Below are 16,806 nucleotides of genomic sequence, written 5' to 3' on the forward strand. Positions count from 1 at the left end.
ATACGACATAGGCAGGAAAATACTGTTCCCGCCCGGGATCGAACCGGGGACCTTCTGCGTGTGAAGCAGACGTGATAACCGCTACACTACGGAAACGACGGACCTGAGGAGTCCATCCTTGTTCACTCGAACTTGCCTCAGACTTTCTCTCGTCCGCGAATGCACACACGACAGTTCTTTTGTCAGCCTGGAACCCATCACAGCCGAGGGCTCAAGAAGTCTTCGGGGTGCTCGAGAGGGTGTCTGCCGTAGCACCCCTAACGATATAGCGGCGTTTCGCGCAGTCGTTATTGCAAGTCATATCAGCAAAAGCAATCACTTTCTCAGCAGCAGGCAGTGCGAGCCCAGCGGCAGCTCTACATGAAGGTACCAATAGCCCAGGAAGGCCGCCGACCGCGGGAATTCGCGCCGCCCCCATCCCGCCAGCGTACACGAGACTTCCAGGGCACCCTGGACGACATCGAGGGACTGGAATAATTGGCGTTCGCCGTGTCACAGGGCTCGTTGGTCTAGGGGTATGATTCCTGCTTAGGGTGCAGGAGGTCCCGGGTTCAAATCCCGGACGAGCCCTAGCGTTTTGTGCAAACTGATCGCACGTCAGTGGCTGAGTCAGCGCAAAAAGATCGCCGTCAATATCAAATGAATTTCTTATTCGATGTGAGCAATTGACACTCGGGTCCGACGCGTGAAGGCGATTACGAAGGTTTCGGGTACAGATGGTAGCAGATGCATGTTAGTACGTCTTGCTTAAAGTGATGAAAAAGTGTTTCCGCCCGGGATCGAACCGGGGACCTTCTGCGTGTTAGGCAGACGTGATAACCGCTACACCACGGAAACTGCTTGTGTGCACCTTACTTCACAGACAACTTATAGTGATGTTGCCATCGTAACTAAAAAATTCAATAAATGTGGTACTTGCAAACGAAGGGACATGCAGCAGATCCACACACGACGTGGCTCATTGGAGGACAATACGACATAGGCAGGAAAATACTGTTCCCGCCCGGGATCGAACCGGGGACCTTCTGCGTGTGAAGCAGACGTGATAACCGCTACACTACGGAAACGACGGACCTGAGGAGTCCATCCTTGTTCACTCGAACTTGCCTCAGACTTTCTCTCGTCCGCGAATGCACACACGACAGTTCTTTTGTCAGCCTGGAACCCATCACAGCCGAGGGCTCAAGAAGTCTTCGGGGTGCTCGAGAGGGTGTCTGCCGTAGCACCCCTAACGATATAGCGGCGTTTCGCGCAGTCGTTATTGCAAGTCATATCAGCAAAAGCAATCACTTTCTCAGCAGCAGGCAGTGCGAGCCCAGCGGCAGCTCTACATGAAGGTACCAATAGCCCAGGAAGGCCGCCGACCGCGGGAATTCGCGCCGCCCCAATCCCGCCAGCGTACACGAGACTTCCAGGGCACCCTGGACGACATCGAGGGACTGGAATAATTGGCGTTCGCCGTGTCACAGGGCTCGTTGGTCTAGGGGTATGATTCCTGCTTAGGGTGCAGGAGGTCCCGGGTTCAAATCCCGGACGAGCCGTAGCGTTTTGTGCAAACTGATCGCACGTCAGTGGCTGAGTCAGCGCAAAAAGATCGCCGTCAATATCAAATGAATTTCTTATTCGATGTGAGCAATTGACACTCGGGTCCGACGCGTGAAGGCGATTACGAAGGTTTCGGGTACAGATGGTAGCAGATGCATGTTAGTACGTCTTGCTTAAAGTGATGAAAAAGTGTTTCCGCCCGGATCGAACCGGGGACCTTCTGCGTGTTAGGCAGACGTGATAACCGCTACACCACGGAAACTGCTTGTGTGCACCTTACTTCACAGACAACTTATAGTGATGTTGCCATCGTAACTAAAAAATTCAATAAATGTGGTACTTGCAAACGAAGGGACATGCAGCAGATCCACACACGACGTGGCTCATTGGAGGACAATACGACATAGGCAGGAAAATACTGTTCCCGCCCGGGATCGAACCGGGGACCTTCTGCGTGTGAAGCAGACGTGATAACCGCTACACTACGGAAACGACGGACCTGAGGAGTCCATCCTTGTTCACTCGAACTTGCCTCAGACTTTCTCTCGTCCGCGAATGCACACACGACAGTTCTTTTGTCAGCCTGGAACCCATCACAGCCGAGGGCTCAAGAAGTCTTCGGGGTGCTCGAGAGGGTGTCTGCCGTAGCACCCCTAACGATATAGCGGCGTTTCGCGCAGTCGTTATTGCAAGTCATATCAGCAAAAGCAATCACTTTCTCAGCAGCAGGCAGTGCGAGCCCAGCGGCAGCTCTACATGAAGGTACCAATAGCCCAGGAAGGCCGCCGACCGCGGGAATTCGCGCCGCCCCCATCCCGCCAGCGTACACGAGACTTCCAGGGCACCCTGGACGACATCGAGGGACTGGAATAATTGGCGTTCGCCGTGTCACAGGGCTTGTTGGTCTAGGGGTATGATTCCTGCTTAGGGTGCAGGAGGTCCCGGGTTCAAATCCCGGACGAGCCCTAGCGTTTTGTGCAAACTGATCGCACGTCAGTGGCTGAGTCAGCGCAAAAAGATCGCCGTCAATATCAAATGAATTTCTTATTCGATGTGAGCAATTGACACTCGGGTCCGACGCGTGAAGGCGATTACGAAGGTTTCGGGTACAGATGGTAGCAGATGCATGTTAGTACGTCTTGCTTAAAGTGATGAAAAAGTGTTTCCGCCCGGGATCGAACCGGGGACCTTCTGCGTGTTACGCAGACGTGATAACCGCTACACCACGGAAACTGCTTGTGTGCACCTTACTTCACAGACAACTTATAGTGATGTTGCCATCGTAACTAAAAAATTCAATAAATGTGGTACTTGCAAACGAAGGGACATGCAGCAGATCCACACACGACGTGGCTCATTGGAGGACAATACGACATAGGCAGGAAAATACTGTTCCCGCCCGGGATCGAACCGGGGACCTTCTGCGTGTGAAGCAGACGTGATAACCGCTACACTACGGAAACGACGGACCTGAGGAGTCCATCCTTGTTCACTCGAACTTGCCTCAGACTTTCTCTCGTCCGCGAATGCACACACGACAGTTCTTTTGTCAGCCTGGAACCCATCACAGCCGAGGGCTCAAGAAGTCTTCGGGGTGCTCGAGAGGGTGTCTGCCGTAGCACCCCTAACGATATAGCGGCGTTTCGCGCAGTCGTTATTGCAAGTCATATCAGCAAAAGCAATCACTTTCTCAGCAGCAGGCAGTGCGAGCCCAGCGGCAGCTCTACATGAAGGTACCAATAGCCCAGGAAGGCCGCCGACCGCGGGAATTCGCGCCGCCCCCATCCCGCCAGCGTACACGAGACTTCCAGGGCACCCTGGACGACATCGAGGGACTGGAATAATTGGCGTTCGCCGTGTCACAGGGCTCGTTGGTCTAGGGGTATGATTCCTGCTTAGGGTGCAGGAGGTCCCGGGTTCAAATCCCGGACGAGCCCTAGCGTTTTGTGCAAACTGATCGCACGTCAGTGGCTGAGTCAGCGCAAAAAGATCGCCGTCAATATCAAATGAATTTCTTATTCGATGTGAGCAATTGACACTCGGGTCCGACGCGTGAAGGCGATTACGAAGGTTTCGGGTACAGATGGTAGCAGATGCATGTTAGTACGTCTTGCTTAAAGTGATGAAAAAGTGTTTCCGCCCGGGATCGAACCGGGGACCTTCTGCGTGTTAGGCAGACGTGATAACCGCTACACCACGGAAACTGCTTGTGTGCACCTTACTTCACAGACAACTTATAGTGATGTTGCCATCGTAACTAAAAAATTCAATAAATGTGGTACTTGCAAACGAAGGGACATGCAGCAGATCCACACACGACGTGGCTCATTGGAGGACAATACGACATAGGCAGGAAAATACTGTTCCCACCCGGGATCGAACCGGGGACCTTCTGCGTGTGAAGCAGACGTGATAACCGCTACACTACGGAAACGACGGACCTGAGGAGTCCATCCTTGTTCACTCGAACTTGCCTCAGACTTTCTCTCGTCCGCGAATGCACACACGACAGTTCTTTTGTCAGCCTGGAACCCATCACAGCCGAGGGCTCAAGAAGTCTTCGGGGTGCTCGAGAGGGTGTCTGCCGTAGCACCCCTAACGATATAGCGGCGTTTCGCGCAGTCGTTATTGCAAGTCATATCAGCAAAAGCAATCACTTTCTCAGCAGCAGGCAGTGCGAGCCCAGCGGCAACTCTACATGAAGGTACCAATAGCCCAGGAAGGCCGCCGACCGCGGGAATTCGCGCCGCCCCCATCCCGCCAGCGTACACGAGACTTCCAGGGCACCCTGGACGACATCGAGGGACTGGAATAATTGGCGTTCGCCGTGTCACAGGGCTCGTTGGTCTAGGGGTATGATTCCTGCTTAGGGTGCAGGAGGTCCCGGGTTCAAATCCCGGACGAGCCGTAGCGTTTTGTGCAAACTGATCGCACGTCAGTGGCTGAGTCAGCGCAAAAAGATCGCCGTCAATATCAAATGAATTTCTTATTCGATGTGAGCAATTGACACTCGGGTCCGACGCGTGAAGGCGATTACGAAGGTTTCGGGTACAGATGGTAGCAGATGCATGTTAGTACGTCTTGCTTAAAGTGATGAAAAAGTGTTTCCGCCCGGATCGAACCGGGGACCTTCTGCGTGTTAGGCAGACGTGATAACCGCTACACCACGGAAACTGCTTGTGTGCACCTTACTTCACAGACAACTTATAGTGATGTTGCCATCGTAACTAAAAAATTCAATAAATGTGGTACTTGCAAACGAAGGGACATGCAGCAGATCCACACACGACGTGGCTCATTGGAGGACAATACGACATAGGCAGGAAAATACTGTTCCCGCCCGGGATCGAACCGGGGACCTTCTGCGTGTGAAGCAGACGTGATAACCGCTACACTACGGAAACGACGGACCTGAGGAGTCCATCCTTGTTCACTCGAACTTGCCTCAGACTTTCTCTCGTCCGCGAATGCACACACGACAGTTCTTTTGTCAGCCTGGAACCCATCACAGCCGAGGGCTCAAGAAGTCTTCGGGGTGCTCGAGAGGGTGTCTGCCGTAGCACCCCTAACGATATAGCGGCGTTTCGCGCAGTCGTTATTGCAAGTCATATCAGCAAAAGCAATCACTTTCTCAGCAGCAGGCAGTGCGAGCCCAGCGGCAGCTCTACATGAAGGCACCAATAGCCCAGGAAGGCCGCCGACCGCGGGAATTCGCGCCGCCCCCATCCCGCCAGCGTACACGAGACTTCCAGGGCACCCTGGACGACATCGAGGGACTGGAATAATTGGCGTTCGCCGTGTCACAGGGCTCGTTGGTCTAGGGGTATGATTCCTGCTTAGGGTGCAGGAGGTCCCGGGTTCAAATCCCGGACGAGCCCTAGCGTTTTGTGCAAACTGATCGCACGTCAGTGGCTGAGTCAGCGCAAAAAGATCGCCGTCAATATCAAATGAATTTCTTATTCGATGTGAGCAATTGACACTCGGGTCCGACGCGTGAAGGCGATTACGAAGGTTTCGGGTACAGATGGTAGCAGATGCATGTTAGTACGTCTTGCTTAAAGTGATGAAAAAGTGTTTCCGCCCGGGATCGAACCGGGGACCTTCTGCGTGTTAGGCAGATGTGATAACCGCTACACCACGGAAACTGCTTGTGTGCACTTTACTTCACAGACAACTTATAGTGATGTTGCCATCGTAACTAAAAAATTCAATAAATGTGGTACTTGCAAACGAAGGGACATGCAGCAGATCCACACACGACGTGGCTCATTGGAGGACAATACGACATAGGCAGGAAAATACTGTTCCCGCCCGGGATCGAACCGGGGACCTTCTGCGTGTGAAGCAGACGTGATAACCGCTACACTACGGAAACGACGGACCTGAGGAGTCCATCCTTGTTCACTCGAACTTGCCTCAGACTTTCTCTCGTCCGCGAATGCACACACGACAGTTCTTTTGTCAGCCTGGAACCCATCACAGCCGAGGGCTCAAGAAGTCTTCGGGGTGCTCGAGAGGGTGTCTGCCGTAGCACCCCTAACGATATAGCGGCGTTTCGCGCAGTCGTTATTGCAAGTCATATCAGCAAAAGCAATCACTTTCTCAGCAGCAGGCAGTGCGAGCCCAGCGGCAGCTCTACATGAAGGTACCAATAGCCCAGGAAGGCCGCCGACCGCGGGAATTCGCGCCGCCCCCATCCCGCCAGCGTACACGAGACTTCCAGGGCACCCTGGACGACATCGAGGGACTGGAATAATTGGCGTTCGCCGTGTCACAGGGCTCGTTGGTCTAGGGGTATGATTCCTGCTTAGGGTGCAGGAGGTCCCGGGTTCAAATCCCGGACGAGCCCTAGAGTTTTGTGCAAACTGATCGCACGTCAGTGGCTGAGTCAGCGCAAAAAGATCGCCGTCAATATCAAATGAATTTCTTATTCGATGTGAGCAATTGACACTCGGGTCCGACGCGTGAAGGCGATTACGAAGGTTTCGGGTACAGATGGTAGCAGATGCATGTTAGTACGTCTTGCTTAAAGTGATGAAAAAGTGTTTCCGCCCGGGATCGAACCGGGGACCTTCTGCGTGTTAGGCAGACGTGATAACCGCTACACCACGGAAACTGCTTGTGTGCACCTTACTTCACAGACAACTTATAGTGATGTTGCCATCGTAACTAAAAAATTCAATAAATGTGGTACTTGCAAACGAAGGGACATGCAGCAGATCCACACACGACGTGGCTCATTGGAGGACAATACGACATAGGCAGGAAAATACTGTTCCCGCCCGGGATCTAACCGGGGACCTTCTGCGTGTGAAGCAGACGTGATAACCGCTACACTACGGAAACGACGGACCTGAGGAGTCCATCCTTGTTCACTCGAACTTGCCTCAGACTTTCTCTCGTCCGCGAATGCACACACGACAGTTCTTTTGTCAGCCTGGAACCCATCACAGCCGAGGGCTCAAGAAGTCTTCGGGGTGCTCGAGAGGGTGTCTGCCGTAGCACCCCTAACGATATAGCGGCGTTTCGCGCATTCGTTATTGCAAGTCATATCAGCAAAAGCAATCACTTTCTCAGCAGCAGGCAGTGCGAGCCCAGCGGCAGCTCTACATGAAGGTACCAATAGCCCAGGAAGGCCGCCGACCGCGGGAATTCGCGCCGCCCCCATCCCGCCAGCGTACACGAGACTTCCAGGGCACCCTGGACGACATCGAGGGACTGGAATAATTGGCGTTCGCCGTGTCACAGGGCTCGTTGGTCTAGGGGTATGATTCCTGCTTAGGGTGCAGGAGGTCCTGGGTTCAAATCCCGGACGAGCCCTAGAGTTTTGTGCAAACTGATCGCACGTCAGTGGCTGAGTCAGCGCAAAAAGATCGCCGTCAATATCAAATGAATTTCTTATTCGATGTGAGCAATTGACACTCGGGTCCGACGCGTGAAGGCGATTACGAAGGTTTCGGGTACAGATGGTAGCAGATGCATGTTAGTACGTCTTGCTTAAAGTGATGAAAAAGTGTTTCCGCCCGGGATCGAACCGGGGACCTTCTGCGTGTTAGGCAGACGTGATAACCGCTACACCACGGAAACTGCTTGTGTGCACCTTACTTCACAGACAACTTATAGTGATGTTGCCATCGTAACTAAAAAATTCAATAAATGTGGTACTTGCAAACGAAGGGACATGCAGCAGATCCACACACGACGTGGCTCATTGGAGGACAATACGACATAGGCAGGAAAATACTGTTCCCGCCCGGGATCTAACCGGGGACCTTCTGCGTGTGAAGCAGACGTGATAACCGCTACACTACGGAAACGACGGACCTGAGGAGTCCATCCTTGTTCACTCGAACTTGCCTCAGACTTTCTCTCGTCCGCGAATGCACACACGACAGTTCTTTTGTCAGCCTGGAACCCATCACAGCCGAGGGCTCAAGAAGTCTTCGGGGTGCTCGAGAGGGTGTCTGCCGTAGCACCCCTAACGATATAGCGGCGTTTCGCGCAGTCGTTATTGCAAGTCATATCAGCAAAAGCAATCACTTTCTCAGCAGCAGGCAGTGCGAGCCCAGCGGCAGCTCTACATGAAGGTACCAATAGCCCAGGAAGGCCGCCGACCGCGGGAATTCGCGCCGCCCCCATCCCGCCAGCGTACACGAGACTTCCAGGGCACCCTGGACGACATCGAGGGACTGGAATAATTGGCGTTCGCCGTGTCACAGGGCTCGTTGGTCTAGGGGTATGATTCCTGCTTAGGGTGCAGGAGGTCCCGGGTTCAAATCCCGGACGAGCCCTAGCGTTTTGTGCAAACTGATCGCACGTCAGTGGCTGAGTCAGCGCAAAAAGATCGCCGTCAATATCAAATGAATTTCTTATTCGATGTGAGCAATTGACACTCGGGTCCGACGCGTGAAGGCGATTACGAAGGTTTCGGGTACAGATGGTAGCAGATGCATGTTAGTACGTCTTGCTTAAAGTGATGAAAAAGTGTTTCCGCCCGGGATCGAACCGGGGACCTTCTGCGTGTTAGGCAGACGTGATAACCGCTACACCACGGAAACTGCTTGTGTGCACCTTACTTCACAGACAACTTATAGTGATGTTGCCATCGTAACTAAAAAATTCAATAAATGTGGTACTTGCAAACGAAGGGACATGCAGCAGATCCACACACGACGTGGCTCATTGGAGGACAATACGACATAGGCAGGAAAATACTGTTCCCGCCCGGGATCTAACCGGGGACCTTCTGCGTGTGAAGCAGACATGATAACCGCTACACTACGGAAACGACGGACCTGAGGAGTCCATCCTTGTTCACTCGAACTTGCCTCAGACTTTCTCTCGTCCGCGAATGCACACACGACAGTTCTTTTGTCAGCCTGGAACCCATCACAGCCGAGGGCTCAAGAAGTCTTCGGGGTGCTCGAGAGGTTGTCTGCCGTAGCACCCCTAACGATATAGCGGCGTTTCGCGCAGTCGTTATTGCAAGTCATATCAGCAAAAGCAATCACTTTCTCAGCAGCAGGCAGTGCGAGCCCAGCGGCAGCTCTACATGAAGGTACCAATAGCCCAGGAAGGCCGCCGACCGCGGGAATTCGCGCCGCCCCCATCCCGCCAGCGTACACGAGACTTCCAGGGCACCCTGGACGACATCGAGGGACTGGAATAATTGGCGTTCGCCGTGTCACAGGGCTCGTTGGTCTAGGGGTATGATTCCTGCTTAGGGTGCAGGAGGTCCCGGGTTCAAATCCCGGACGAGCCCTAGCGTTTTGTGCAAACTGATCGCACGTCAGTGGCTGAGTCAGCGCAAAAAGATCGCCGTCAATATCAAATGAATTTCTTATTCGATGTGAGCAATTGACACTCGGGTCCGACGCGTGAAGGCGATTACGAAGGTTTCGGTTACAGATGGTAGCAGATGCATGTTAGTACGTCTTGCTTAAAGTGATGAAAAAGTGTTTCCGCCCGGGATCGAACCGGGGACCTTCTGCGTGTTAGGCAGACGTGATAACCGCTACACCACGGAAACTGCTTGTGTGCACCTTACTTCACAGACAACTTATAGTGATGTTGCCATCGTAACTAAAAAATTCAATAAATGTGGTACTTGCAAACGAAGGGACATGCAGCAGATCCACACACGACGTGGCTCATTGGAGGACAATACGACATAGGCAGGAAAATACTGTTCCCGCCCGGGATCGAACCGGGGACCTTCTGCGTGTGAAGCAGACGTGATAACCGCTACACTACGGAAACGACGGACCTGAGGAGTCCATCCTTGTTCACTCGAACTTGCCTCAGACTTTCTCTCGTCCGCGAATGCACACACGACAGTTCTTTTGTCAGCCTGGAACCCATCACAGCCGAGGGCTCAAGAAGTCTTCGGGGTGCTCGAGAGGGTGTCTGCCGTAGCACCCCTAACGATATAGCGGCGTTCCGCGCAGTCGTTATTGCAAGTCATATCAGCAAAAGCAATCACTTTCTCAGCAGCAGGCAGTGCGAGCCCAGCGGCAGCTCTACATGAAGGTACCAATAGCCCAGGAAGGCCGCCGACCGCGGGAATTCGCGCCGCCCCCATCCCGCCAGCGTACACGAGACTTCCAGGGCACCCTGGACGACATCGAGGGACTGGAATAATTGGCGTTCGCCGTGTCACAGGGCTCGTTGGTCTAGGGGTATGATTCCTGCTTAGGGTGCAGGAGGTCCCGGGTTCAAATCCCGGACGAGCCCTAGCGTTTTGTGCAAACTGATCGCACGTCAGTGGCTGAGTCAGCGCAAAAAGATCGCCGTCAATATCAAATGAATTTCTTATTCGATGTGAGCAATTGACACTCGGGTCCGACGCGTGAAGGCGATTACGAAGGTTTCGGGTACAGATGGTAGCAGATGCATGTTAGTACGTCTTGCTTAAAGTGATGAAAAAGTGTTTCCGCCCGGGATCGAACCGGGGACCTTCTGCGTGTTAGGCAGACGTGATAACCGCTACACCACGGAAACTGCTTGTGTGCACCTTACTTCACAGACAACTTATAGTGATGTTGCCATCGTAACTAAAAAATTCAATAAATGTGGTACTTGCAAACGAAGGGACATGCAGCAGATCCACACACGACGTGGCTCATTGGAGGACAATACGACATAGGCAGGAAAATACTGTTCCCGCCCGGGATCTAACCGGGGACCTTCTGCGTGTGAAGCAGACATGATAACCGCTACACTACGGAAACGACGGACCTGAGGAGTCCATCCTTGTTCACTCGAACTTGCCTCAGACTTTCTCTCGTCCGCGAATGCACACACGACAGTTCTTTTGTCAGCCTGGAACCCATCACAGCCGAGGGCTCAAGAAGTCTTCGGGGTGCTCGAGAGGGTGTCTGCCGTAGCACCCCTAACGATATAGCGGCGTTTCGCGCAGTCGTTATTGCAAGTCATATCAGCAAAAGCAATCACTTTCTCAGCAGCAGGCAGTGCGAGCCCAGCGGCAGCTCTACATGAAGGTACCAATAGCCCAGGAAGGCCGCCGACCGCGGGAATTCGCGCCGCCCCCATCCCGCCAGCGTACACGAGACTTCCAGGGCACCCTGGACGACATCGAGGGACTGGAATAATTGGCGTTCGCCGTGTTACAGGGCTCGTTGGTCTAGGGGTATGATTCCTGCTTAGGGTGCAGGAGGTCCCGGGTTCAAATCCCGGACGAGCCCTAGCGTTTTGTGCAAACTGATCGCACGTCAGTGGCTGAGTCAGCGCAAAAAGATCGCCGTCAATATCAAATGAATTTCTTATTCGATGTGAGCAATTGACACTCGGGTCCGACGCGTGAAGGCGATTACGAAGGTTTCGGTTACAGATGGTAGCAGATGCATGTTAGTACGTCTTGCTTAAAGTGATGAAAAAGTGTTTCCGCCCGGGATCGAACCGGGGACCTTCTGCGTGTTAGGCAGACGTGATAACCGCTACACCACGGAAACTGCTTGTGTGCACCTTACTTCACAGACAACTTATAGTGATGTTGCCATCGTAACTAAAAAATTCAATAAATGTGGTACTTGCAAACGAAGGGACATGCAGCAGATCCACACACGACGTGGCTCATTGGAGGACAATACGACATAGGCAGGAAAATACTGTTCCCGCCCGGGATCGAACCGGGGACCTTCTGCGTGTGAAGCAGACGTGATAACCGCTACACTACGGAAACGACGGACCTGAGGAGTCCATCCTTGTTCACTCGAACTTGCCTCAGACTTTCTCTCGTCCGCGAATGCACACACGACAGTTCTTTTGTCAGCCTGGAACCCATCACAGCCGAGGGCTCAAGAAGTCTTCGGGGTGCTCGAGAGGGTGTCTGCCGTAGCACCCCTAACGATATAGCGGCGTTTCGCGCAGTCGTTATTGCAAGTCATATCAGCAAAAGCAATCACTTTCTCAGCAGCAGGCAGTGCGAGCCCAGCGGCAGCTCTACATGAAGGTACCAATAGCCCAGGAAGGCCGCCGACCGCGGGAATTCGCGCCGCCCCCATCCCGCCAGCGTACACGAGACTTCCAGGGCACCCTGGACGACATCGAGGGACTGGAATAATTGGCGTTCGCCGTGTCACAGGGCTCGTTGGTCTAGGGGTATGATTCCTGCTTAGGGTGCAGGAGGTCCCGGGTTCAAATCCCGGGCGAGCCCTAGCGTTTTGTGCAAACTGATCGCACGTCAGTGGCTGAGTCAGCGCAAAAAGATCGCCGTCAATATCAAATGAATTTCTTATTCGATGTGAGCAATTGACACTCGGGTCCGACGCGTGAAGGCGATTACGAAGGTTTCGGTTACAGATGGTAGCAGATGCATGTTAGTACGTCTTGCTTAAAGTGATGAAAAAGTGTTTCCGCCCGGGATCGAACCGGAGACCTTCTGCGTGTTAGGCAGACGTGATAACCGCTACACCACGGAAACTGCTTGTGTGCACCTTACTTCACAGACAACTTATAGTGATGTTGCCATCGTAACTAAAAAATTCAATAAATGTGGTACTTGCAAACGAAGGGACATGCAGCAGATCCACACACGACGTGGCTCATTGGAGGACAATACGACATAGGCAGGAAAATACTGTTCCCGCCCGGGATCGAACCGGGGACCTTCTGCGTGTGAAGCAGACGTGATAACCGCTACACTACGGAAACGACGGACCTGAGGAGTCCATCCTTGTTCACTCGAACTTGCCTCAGACTTTCTCTCGTCCGCGAATGCACACACGACAGTTCTTTTGTCAGCCTGGAACCCATCACAGCCGAGGGCTCAAGAAGTCTTCGGGGTGCTCGAGAGGGTGTCTGCCGTAGCACCCCTAACGATATAGCGGCGTTTCGCGCAGTCGTTATTGCAAGTCATATCAGCAAAAGCAATCACTTTCTCAGCAGCAGGCAGTGCGAGCCCAGCGGCAGCTCTACATGAAGGTACCAATAGCCCAGGAAGGCCGCCGACCGCGGGAATTCGCGCCGCCCCCATCCCGCCAGCGTACACGAGACTTCCAGGGCACCCTGGACGACATCGAGGGACTGGAATAATTGGCGTTCGCCGTGTCACAGGGCTCGTTGGTCTAGGGGTATGATTCCTGCTTAGGGTGCAGGAGGTCCCGGGTTCAAATCCCGGACGAGCCCTAGCGTTTTGTGCAAACTGATCGCACGTCAGTGGCTGAGTCAGCGCAAAAAGATCGCCGTCAATATCAAATGAATTTCTTATTCGATGTGAGCAATTGACACTCGGGTCCGACGCGTGAAGGCGATTACGAAGGTTTCGGTTACAGATGGTAGCAGATGCATGTTAGTACGTCTTGCTTAAAGTGATGAAAAAGTGTTTCCGCCCGGGATCGAACCGGAGACCTTCTGCGTGTTAGGCAGACGTGATAACCGCTACACCACGGAAACTGCTTGTGTGCACCTTACTTCACAGACAACTTATAGTGATGTTGCCATCGTAACTAAAAAATTCAATAAATGTGGTACTTGCAAATGAAGGGACATGCAGCAGATCCACACACGACGTGGCTCATTGGAGGACAATACGACATAGGCCGGAAAATACTGTTCCCGCCCGGGATCGAACCGGGGACCTTCTGCGTGTGAAGCAGACGTGATAACCGCTACACTACGGAAACGACGGACCTGAGGAGTCCATCCTTGTTCACTCGAACTTGCCTCAGACTTTCTCTCGTCCGCGAATGCACACACGACAGTTCTTTTGTCAGCCTGGAACCCATCACAGCCGAGGGCTCAAGAAGTCTTCGGGGTGCTCGAGAGGGTGTCTGCCGTAGCACCCCTAACGATATAGCGGCGTTTCGCGCAGTCGTTATTGCAAGTCATATCAGCAAAAGCAATCACTTTCTCAGCAGCAGGCAGTGCGAGCCCAGCGGCAGCTCTACATGAAGGTACCAATAGCCCAGGAAGGCCGCCGACCGCGGGAATTCGCGCCGCCCCCATCCCGCCAGCGTACACGAGACTTCCAGGGCACCCTGGACGACATCGAGGGACTGGAATAATTGGCGTTCGCCGTGTCACAGGGCTCGTTGGTCTAGGGGTATGATTCCTGCTTAGGGTGCAGGAGGTCCCGGGTTCAAATCCCGGACGAGCCCTAGCGTTTTGTGCAAACTGATCGCACGTCAGTGGCTGAGTCAGCGCAAAAAGATCGCCGTCAATATCAAATGAATTTCTTATTCGATGTGAGCAATTGACACTCGGGTCCGACGCGTGAAGGCGATTACGAAGGTTTCGGGTACAGATGGTAGCAGATGCATGTTAGTACGTCTTGCTTAAAGTGATGAAAAAGTGTTTCCGCCCGGGATCGAACCGGGGACCTTCTGCGTGTTAGGCAGACGTGATAACCGCTACACCACGGAAACTGCTTGTGTGCACCTTACTTCACAGACAACTTATAGTGATGTTGCCATCGTAACTAAAAAATTCAATAAATGTGGTACTTGCAAACGAAGGGACATGCAGCAGATCCACACACGACGTGGCTCATTGGAGGACAATACGACATAGGCAGGAAAATACTGTTCCCGCCCGGGATCTAACCGGGGACCTTCTGCGTGTGAAGCAGACGTGATAACCGCTACACTACGGAAACGACGGACCTGAGGAGTCCATCCTTGTTCACTCGAACTTGCCTCAGACTTTCTCTCGTCCGCGAATGCACACACGACAGTTCTTTTGTCAGCCTGGAACCCATCACAGCCGAGGGCTCAAGAAGTCTTCGGGGTGCTCGAGAGGGTGTCTGCCGTAGCACCCCTAACGATATAGCGGCGTTTCGCGCAGTCGTTATTGCAAGTCATATCAGCAAAAGCAATCACTTTCTCAGCAGCAGGCAGTGCGAGCCCAGCGGCAGCTCTACATGAAGGTACCAATAGCCCAGGAAGGCCGCGGACCGCGGGAATTCGCGCCGCCCCCATCCCGCCAGCGTACACGAGACTTCCAGGGCACCCTGGACGACATCGAGGGACTGGAATAATTGGCGTTCGCCGTGTCACAGGGCTCGTTGGTCTAGGGGTATGATTCCTGCTTAGGTTGCAGGAGGTCCCGGGTTCAAATCCCGGACGAGCCCTAGCGTTTTGTGCAAACTGATCGCACGTCAGTGGCTGAGTCAGCGCAAAAAGATCGCCGTCAATATCAAATGAATTTCTTATTCGATGTGAGCAATTGACACTCGGGTCCGACGCGTGAAGGCGATTACGAAGGTTTCGGGTACAGACGGTAGCAGATGCATGTTAGTACGTCTTGCTTAAAGTGATGAAAAAGTGTTTCCGCCCGGGATCGAACAGGGGACCTTCTGCGTGTTAGGCAGACGTGATAACCGCTACACCACGGAAACTGCTTGTGTGCACCTTACTTCACAGACAACTTATAGTGATGTTGCCATCGTAACTAAAAAATTCAATAAATGTGGTACTTGCAAACGAAGGGACATGCAGCAGATCCACACACGACGTGGCTCATTGGAGGACAATACGACATAGGCAGGAACATACTGTTCCCGCCCGGGATCGAACCGGGGACCTTCTGCGTGTGAAGCAGACGTGATAACCGCTACACTACGGAAACGACGGACCTGAGGAGTCCATCCTTGTTCACTCGAACTTGTCTCAGACTTTCTCTCGTCCGCGAATGCACACACGACAGTTCTTTTGTCAGCCTGGAACCCATCACAGCCGAGGGCTCAAGAAGTCTTCGGGGTGCTCGAGAGGGTGTATGCCGTAGCACCCCTAACGATATAGCGGCGTTTCGCGCAGTCGTTATTGCAAGTCATATCAGCAAAAGCAATCACTTTCTCAGCAGCAGGCAGTGCGAGCCCAGCGGCAGCTCTACATGAAGGTACCAATAGCCCAGGAAGGCCGCCGACCGCGGGAATTCGCGCCGACCCCATCCCGCCAGCGTACACGAGACTTCCAGGGCACCCTGGACGACATCGAGGGACTGGAATAATTGGCGTTCGCCGTGTCACAGGGCTCGTTGGTCTAGGGGTATGATTCCTGCTTAGGTTGCAGGAGGTCCCGGGTTCAAATCCCGGACGAGCCCTAGCGTTTTGTGCAAACTGATCGCACGTCAGTGGCTGAGTCAGCGCAAAAAGATCGCCGTCAATATCAAATGAATTTCTTATTCGATGTGAGCAATTGACACTCGGGTCCGACGCGTGAAGGCGATTACGAAGGTTTCGGGTACAGACGGTAGCAGATGCATGTTAGTACGTCTTGCTTAAAGTGATGAAAAAGTGTTTCCGCCCGGGATCGAACAGGGGACCTTCTGCGTGTTAGGCAGACGTGATAACCGCTACACCACGGAAACTGCTTGTGTGCACCTTACTTCACAGACAACTTATAGTGATGTTGCCATCGTAACTAAAAAATTCAATAAATGTGGTACTTGCAAACGAAGGGACATGCAGCAGATCCACACACGACGTGGCTCATTGGAGGACAATACGACATAGGCAGGAAAATACTGTTCCCGCCCGGGATCGAACCGGGGACCTTCTGCGTGTGAAGCAGACGTGATAACCGCTACACTACGGAAACGACGGACCTGAGGAGTCCATCCTTGTTCACTCGAACTTGCCTCAGACTTTCTCTCGTCCGCGAATGCACACACGACAGTTCTTTTGTCAGCCTGGAACCCATCACAGCCGAGGGCTCAAGAAGTCTTCGGGGTGCTCGAGAGGGTGTCTGCCGTAGCACCCCTAACGATATAGCGGCGTTTCGCGCAGTCGTTATTGCAAGTCAT

At 53.2% G+C, this 16,806-nt stretch overlaps 52 non-coding genes across 52 annotated transcripts; 17 read left to right on the forward strand and 35 right to left on the reverse strand.

Moving 5' to 3' along the window:
- Positions 1-23: 23 nt before the first annotated feature.
- On the reverse strand, positions 24-96 carry Trnav-cac. The gene has a single exon. It is a non-coding gene; the product is annotated as a tRNA-Val (tRNA).
- A 402-nt stretch (positions 97-498) lies between these two features.
- Trnap-agg lies at positions 499-570 on the forward strand. Its single transcript has one exon. It is a non-coding gene; the product is annotated as a tRNA-Pro (tRNA).
- A 194-nt stretch (positions 571-764) lies between these two features.
- Positions 765-837, reverse strand: Trnav-aac. The gene has a single exon. It is a non-coding gene; the product is annotated as a tRNA-Val (tRNA).
- A 157-nt stretch (positions 838-994) lies between these two features.
- Positions 995-1,067, reverse strand: Trnav-cac. Its single transcript has one exon. It is a non-coding gene; the product is annotated as a tRNA-Val (tRNA).
- Positions 1,068-1,469: 402 nt separating this feature from the next.
- Trnap-agg lies at positions 1,470-1,541 on the forward strand. Its single transcript has one exon. It is a non-coding gene; the product is annotated as a tRNA-Pro (tRNA).
- A 194-nt stretch (positions 1,542-1,735) lies between these two features.
- Positions 1,736-1,807, reverse strand: Trnav-aac. Its single transcript has one exon. It is a non-coding gene; the product is annotated as a tRNA-Val (tRNA).
- Positions 1,808-1,964: 157 nt separating this feature from the next.
- Trnav-cac lies at positions 1,965-2,037 on the reverse strand. The gene has a single exon. It is a non-coding gene; the product is annotated as a tRNA-Val (tRNA).
- Positions 2,038-2,439: 402 nt separating this feature from the next.
- Positions 2,440-2,511, forward strand: Trnap-agg. Its single transcript has one exon. It is a non-coding gene; the product is annotated as a tRNA-Pro (tRNA).
- A 194-nt stretch (positions 2,512-2,705) lies between these two features.
- Trnav-aac lies at positions 2,706-2,778 on the reverse strand. The gene has a single exon. It is a non-coding gene; the product is annotated as a tRNA-Val (tRNA).
- Positions 2,779-2,935: 157 nt separating this feature from the next.
- Positions 2,936-3,008, reverse strand: Trnav-cac. Its single transcript has one exon. It is a non-coding gene; the product is annotated as a tRNA-Val (tRNA).
- Positions 3,009-3,410: 402 nt separating this feature from the next.
- On the forward strand, positions 3,411-3,482 carry Trnap-agg. The gene has a single exon. It is a non-coding gene; the product is annotated as a tRNA-Pro (tRNA).
- Positions 3,483-3,676: 194 nt separating this feature from the next.
- Trnav-aac lies at positions 3,677-3,749 on the reverse strand. The gene has a single exon. It is a non-coding gene; the product is annotated as a tRNA-Val (tRNA).
- Positions 3,750-3,906: 157 nt separating this feature from the next.
- Trnav-cac lies at positions 3,907-3,979 on the reverse strand. The gene has a single exon. It is a non-coding gene; the product is annotated as a tRNA-Val (tRNA).
- Positions 3,980-4,381: 402 nt separating this feature from the next.
- Positions 4,382-4,453, forward strand: Trnap-agg. Its single transcript has one exon. It is a non-coding gene; the product is annotated as a tRNA-Pro (tRNA).
- A 194-nt stretch (positions 4,454-4,647) lies between these two features.
- On the reverse strand, positions 4,648-4,719 carry Trnav-aac. The gene has a single exon. It is a non-coding gene; the product is annotated as a tRNA-Val (tRNA).
- A 157-nt stretch (positions 4,720-4,876) lies between these two features.
- On the reverse strand, positions 4,877-4,949 carry Trnav-cac. The gene has a single exon. It is a non-coding gene; the product is annotated as a tRNA-Val (tRNA).
- A 402-nt stretch (positions 4,950-5,351) lies between these two features.
- On the forward strand, positions 5,352-5,423 carry Trnap-agg. The gene has a single exon. It is a non-coding gene; the product is annotated as a tRNA-Pro (tRNA).
- Positions 5,424-5,617: 194 nt separating this feature from the next.
- Trnav-aac lies at positions 5,618-5,690 on the reverse strand. Its single transcript has one exon. It is a non-coding gene; the product is annotated as a tRNA-Val (tRNA).
- A 157-nt stretch (positions 5,691-5,847) lies between these two features.
- On the reverse strand, positions 5,848-5,920 carry Trnav-cac. Its single transcript has one exon. It is a non-coding gene; the product is annotated as a tRNA-Val (tRNA).
- Positions 5,921-6,322: 402 nt separating this feature from the next.
- Positions 6,323-6,394, forward strand: Trnap-agg. The gene has a single exon. It is a non-coding gene; the product is annotated as a tRNA-Pro (tRNA).
- Positions 6,395-6,588: 194 nt separating this feature from the next.
- On the reverse strand, positions 6,589-6,661 carry Trnav-aac. The gene has a single exon. It is a non-coding gene; the product is annotated as a tRNA-Val (tRNA).
- Positions 6,662-6,818: 157 nt separating this feature from the next.
- Trnav-cac lies at positions 6,819-6,891 on the reverse strand. The gene has a single exon. It is a non-coding gene; the product is annotated as a tRNA-Val (tRNA).
- Positions 6,892-7,293: 402 nt separating this feature from the next.
- Positions 7,294-7,365, forward strand: Trnap-agg. Its single transcript has one exon. It is a non-coding gene; the product is annotated as a tRNA-Pro (tRNA).
- A 194-nt stretch (positions 7,366-7,559) lies between these two features.
- On the reverse strand, positions 7,560-7,632 carry Trnav-aac. The gene has a single exon. It is a non-coding gene; the product is annotated as a tRNA-Val (tRNA).
- A 157-nt stretch (positions 7,633-7,789) lies between these two features.
- On the reverse strand, positions 7,790-7,862 carry Trnav-cac. Its single transcript has one exon. It is a non-coding gene; the product is annotated as a tRNA-Val (tRNA).
- A 402-nt stretch (positions 7,863-8,264) lies between these two features.
- On the forward strand, positions 8,265-8,336 carry Trnap-agg. Its single transcript has one exon. It is a non-coding gene; the product is annotated as a tRNA-Pro (tRNA).
- A 194-nt stretch (positions 8,337-8,530) lies between these two features.
- On the reverse strand, positions 8,531-8,603 carry Trnav-aac. The gene has a single exon. It is a non-coding gene; the product is annotated as a tRNA-Val (tRNA).
- A 157-nt stretch (positions 8,604-8,760) lies between these two features.
- Trnav-cac lies at positions 8,761-8,833 on the reverse strand. Its single transcript has one exon. It is a non-coding gene; the product is annotated as a tRNA-Val (tRNA).
- Positions 8,834-9,235: 402 nt separating this feature from the next.
- Positions 9,236-9,307, forward strand: Trnap-agg. Its single transcript has one exon. It is a non-coding gene; the product is annotated as a tRNA-Pro (tRNA).
- A 194-nt stretch (positions 9,308-9,501) lies between these two features.
- On the reverse strand, positions 9,502-9,574 carry Trnav-aac. Its single transcript has one exon. It is a non-coding gene; the product is annotated as a tRNA-Val (tRNA).
- Positions 9,575-9,731: 157 nt separating this feature from the next.
- Trnav-cac lies at positions 9,732-9,804 on the reverse strand. Its single transcript has one exon. It is a non-coding gene; the product is annotated as a tRNA-Val (tRNA).
- A 402-nt stretch (positions 9,805-10,206) lies between these two features.
- On the forward strand, positions 10,207-10,278 carry Trnap-agg. The gene has a single exon. It is a non-coding gene; the product is annotated as a tRNA-Pro (tRNA).
- A 194-nt stretch (positions 10,279-10,472) lies between these two features.
- On the reverse strand, positions 10,473-10,545 carry Trnav-aac. The gene has a single exon. It is a non-coding gene; the product is annotated as a tRNA-Val (tRNA).
- A 157-nt stretch (positions 10,546-10,702) lies between these two features.
- Positions 10,703-10,775, reverse strand: Trnav-cac. Its single transcript has one exon. It is a non-coding gene; the product is annotated as a tRNA-Val (tRNA).
- A 402-nt stretch (positions 10,776-11,177) lies between these two features.
- Positions 11,178-11,249, forward strand: Trnap-agg. Its single transcript has one exon. It is a non-coding gene; the product is annotated as a tRNA-Pro (tRNA).
- Positions 11,250-11,443: 194 nt separating this feature from the next.
- On the reverse strand, positions 11,444-11,516 carry Trnav-aac. Its single transcript has one exon. It is a non-coding gene; the product is annotated as a tRNA-Val (tRNA).
- A 157-nt stretch (positions 11,517-11,673) lies between these two features.
- Positions 11,674-11,746, reverse strand: Trnav-cac. Its single transcript has one exon. It is a non-coding gene; the product is annotated as a tRNA-Val (tRNA).
- A 402-nt stretch (positions 11,747-12,148) lies between these two features.
- Trnap-agg lies at positions 12,149-12,220 on the forward strand. The gene has a single exon. It is a non-coding gene; the product is annotated as a tRNA-Pro (tRNA).
- Positions 12,221-12,414: 194 nt separating this feature from the next.
- Trnav-aac lies at positions 12,415-12,487 on the reverse strand. Its single transcript has one exon. It is a non-coding gene; the product is annotated as a tRNA-Val (tRNA).
- Positions 12,488-12,644: 157 nt separating this feature from the next.
- On the reverse strand, positions 12,645-12,717 carry Trnav-cac. Its single transcript has one exon. It is a non-coding gene; the product is annotated as a tRNA-Val (tRNA).
- Positions 12,718-13,119: 402 nt separating this feature from the next.
- Trnap-agg lies at positions 13,120-13,191 on the forward strand. The gene has a single exon. It is a non-coding gene; the product is annotated as a tRNA-Pro (tRNA).
- A 194-nt stretch (positions 13,192-13,385) lies between these two features.
- Positions 13,386-13,458, reverse strand: Trnav-aac. The gene has a single exon. It is a non-coding gene; the product is annotated as a tRNA-Val (tRNA).
- Positions 13,459-13,615: 157 nt separating this feature from the next.
- On the reverse strand, positions 13,616-13,688 carry Trnav-cac. The gene has a single exon. It is a non-coding gene; the product is annotated as a tRNA-Val (tRNA).
- Positions 13,689-14,090: 402 nt separating this feature from the next.
- Positions 14,091-14,162, forward strand: Trnap-agg. Its single transcript has one exon. It is a non-coding gene; the product is annotated as a tRNA-Pro (tRNA).
- A 194-nt stretch (positions 14,163-14,356) lies between these two features.
- Positions 14,357-14,429, reverse strand: Trnav-aac. Its single transcript has one exon. It is a non-coding gene; the product is annotated as a tRNA-Val (tRNA).
- Positions 14,430-14,586: 157 nt separating this feature from the next.
- On the reverse strand, positions 14,587-14,659 carry Trnav-cac. The gene has a single exon. It is a non-coding gene; the product is annotated as a tRNA-Val (tRNA).
- Positions 14,660-15,061: 402 nt separating this feature from the next.
- On the forward strand, positions 15,062-15,133 carry Trnap-agg. Its single transcript has one exon. It is a non-coding gene; the product is annotated as a tRNA-Pro (tRNA).
- Positions 15,134-15,327: 194 nt separating this feature from the next.
- Positions 15,328-15,400, reverse strand: Trnav-aac. Its single transcript has one exon. It is a non-coding gene; the product is annotated as a tRNA-Val (tRNA).
- Positions 15,401-15,557: 157 nt separating this feature from the next.
- Trnav-cac lies at positions 15,558-15,630 on the reverse strand. The gene has a single exon. It is a non-coding gene; the product is annotated as a tRNA-Val (tRNA).
- A 402-nt stretch (positions 15,631-16,032) lies between these two features.
- On the forward strand, positions 16,033-16,104 carry Trnap-agg. Its single transcript has one exon. It is a non-coding gene; the product is annotated as a tRNA-Pro (tRNA).
- Positions 16,105-16,298: 194 nt separating this feature from the next.
- Positions 16,299-16,371, reverse strand: Trnav-aac. Its single transcript has one exon. It is a non-coding gene; the product is annotated as a tRNA-Val (tRNA).
- Positions 16,372-16,528: 157 nt separating this feature from the next.
- Positions 16,529-16,601, reverse strand: Trnav-cac. The gene has a single exon. It is a non-coding gene; the product is annotated as a tRNA-Val (tRNA).
- Positions 16,602-16,806: the final 205 nt, after the last annotated feature.

This window comes from Schistocerca americana, unplaced genomic scaffold (genome assembly GCF_021461395.2).
Source record: "Schistocerca americana isolate TAMUIC-IGC-003095 unplaced genomic scaffold, iqSchAmer2.1 HiC_scaffold_220, whole genome shotgun sequence".
Classification (NCBI taxonomy): domain Eukaryota; kingdom Metazoa; phylum Arthropoda; class Insecta; order Orthoptera; family Acrididae; genus Schistocerca; species Schistocerca americana.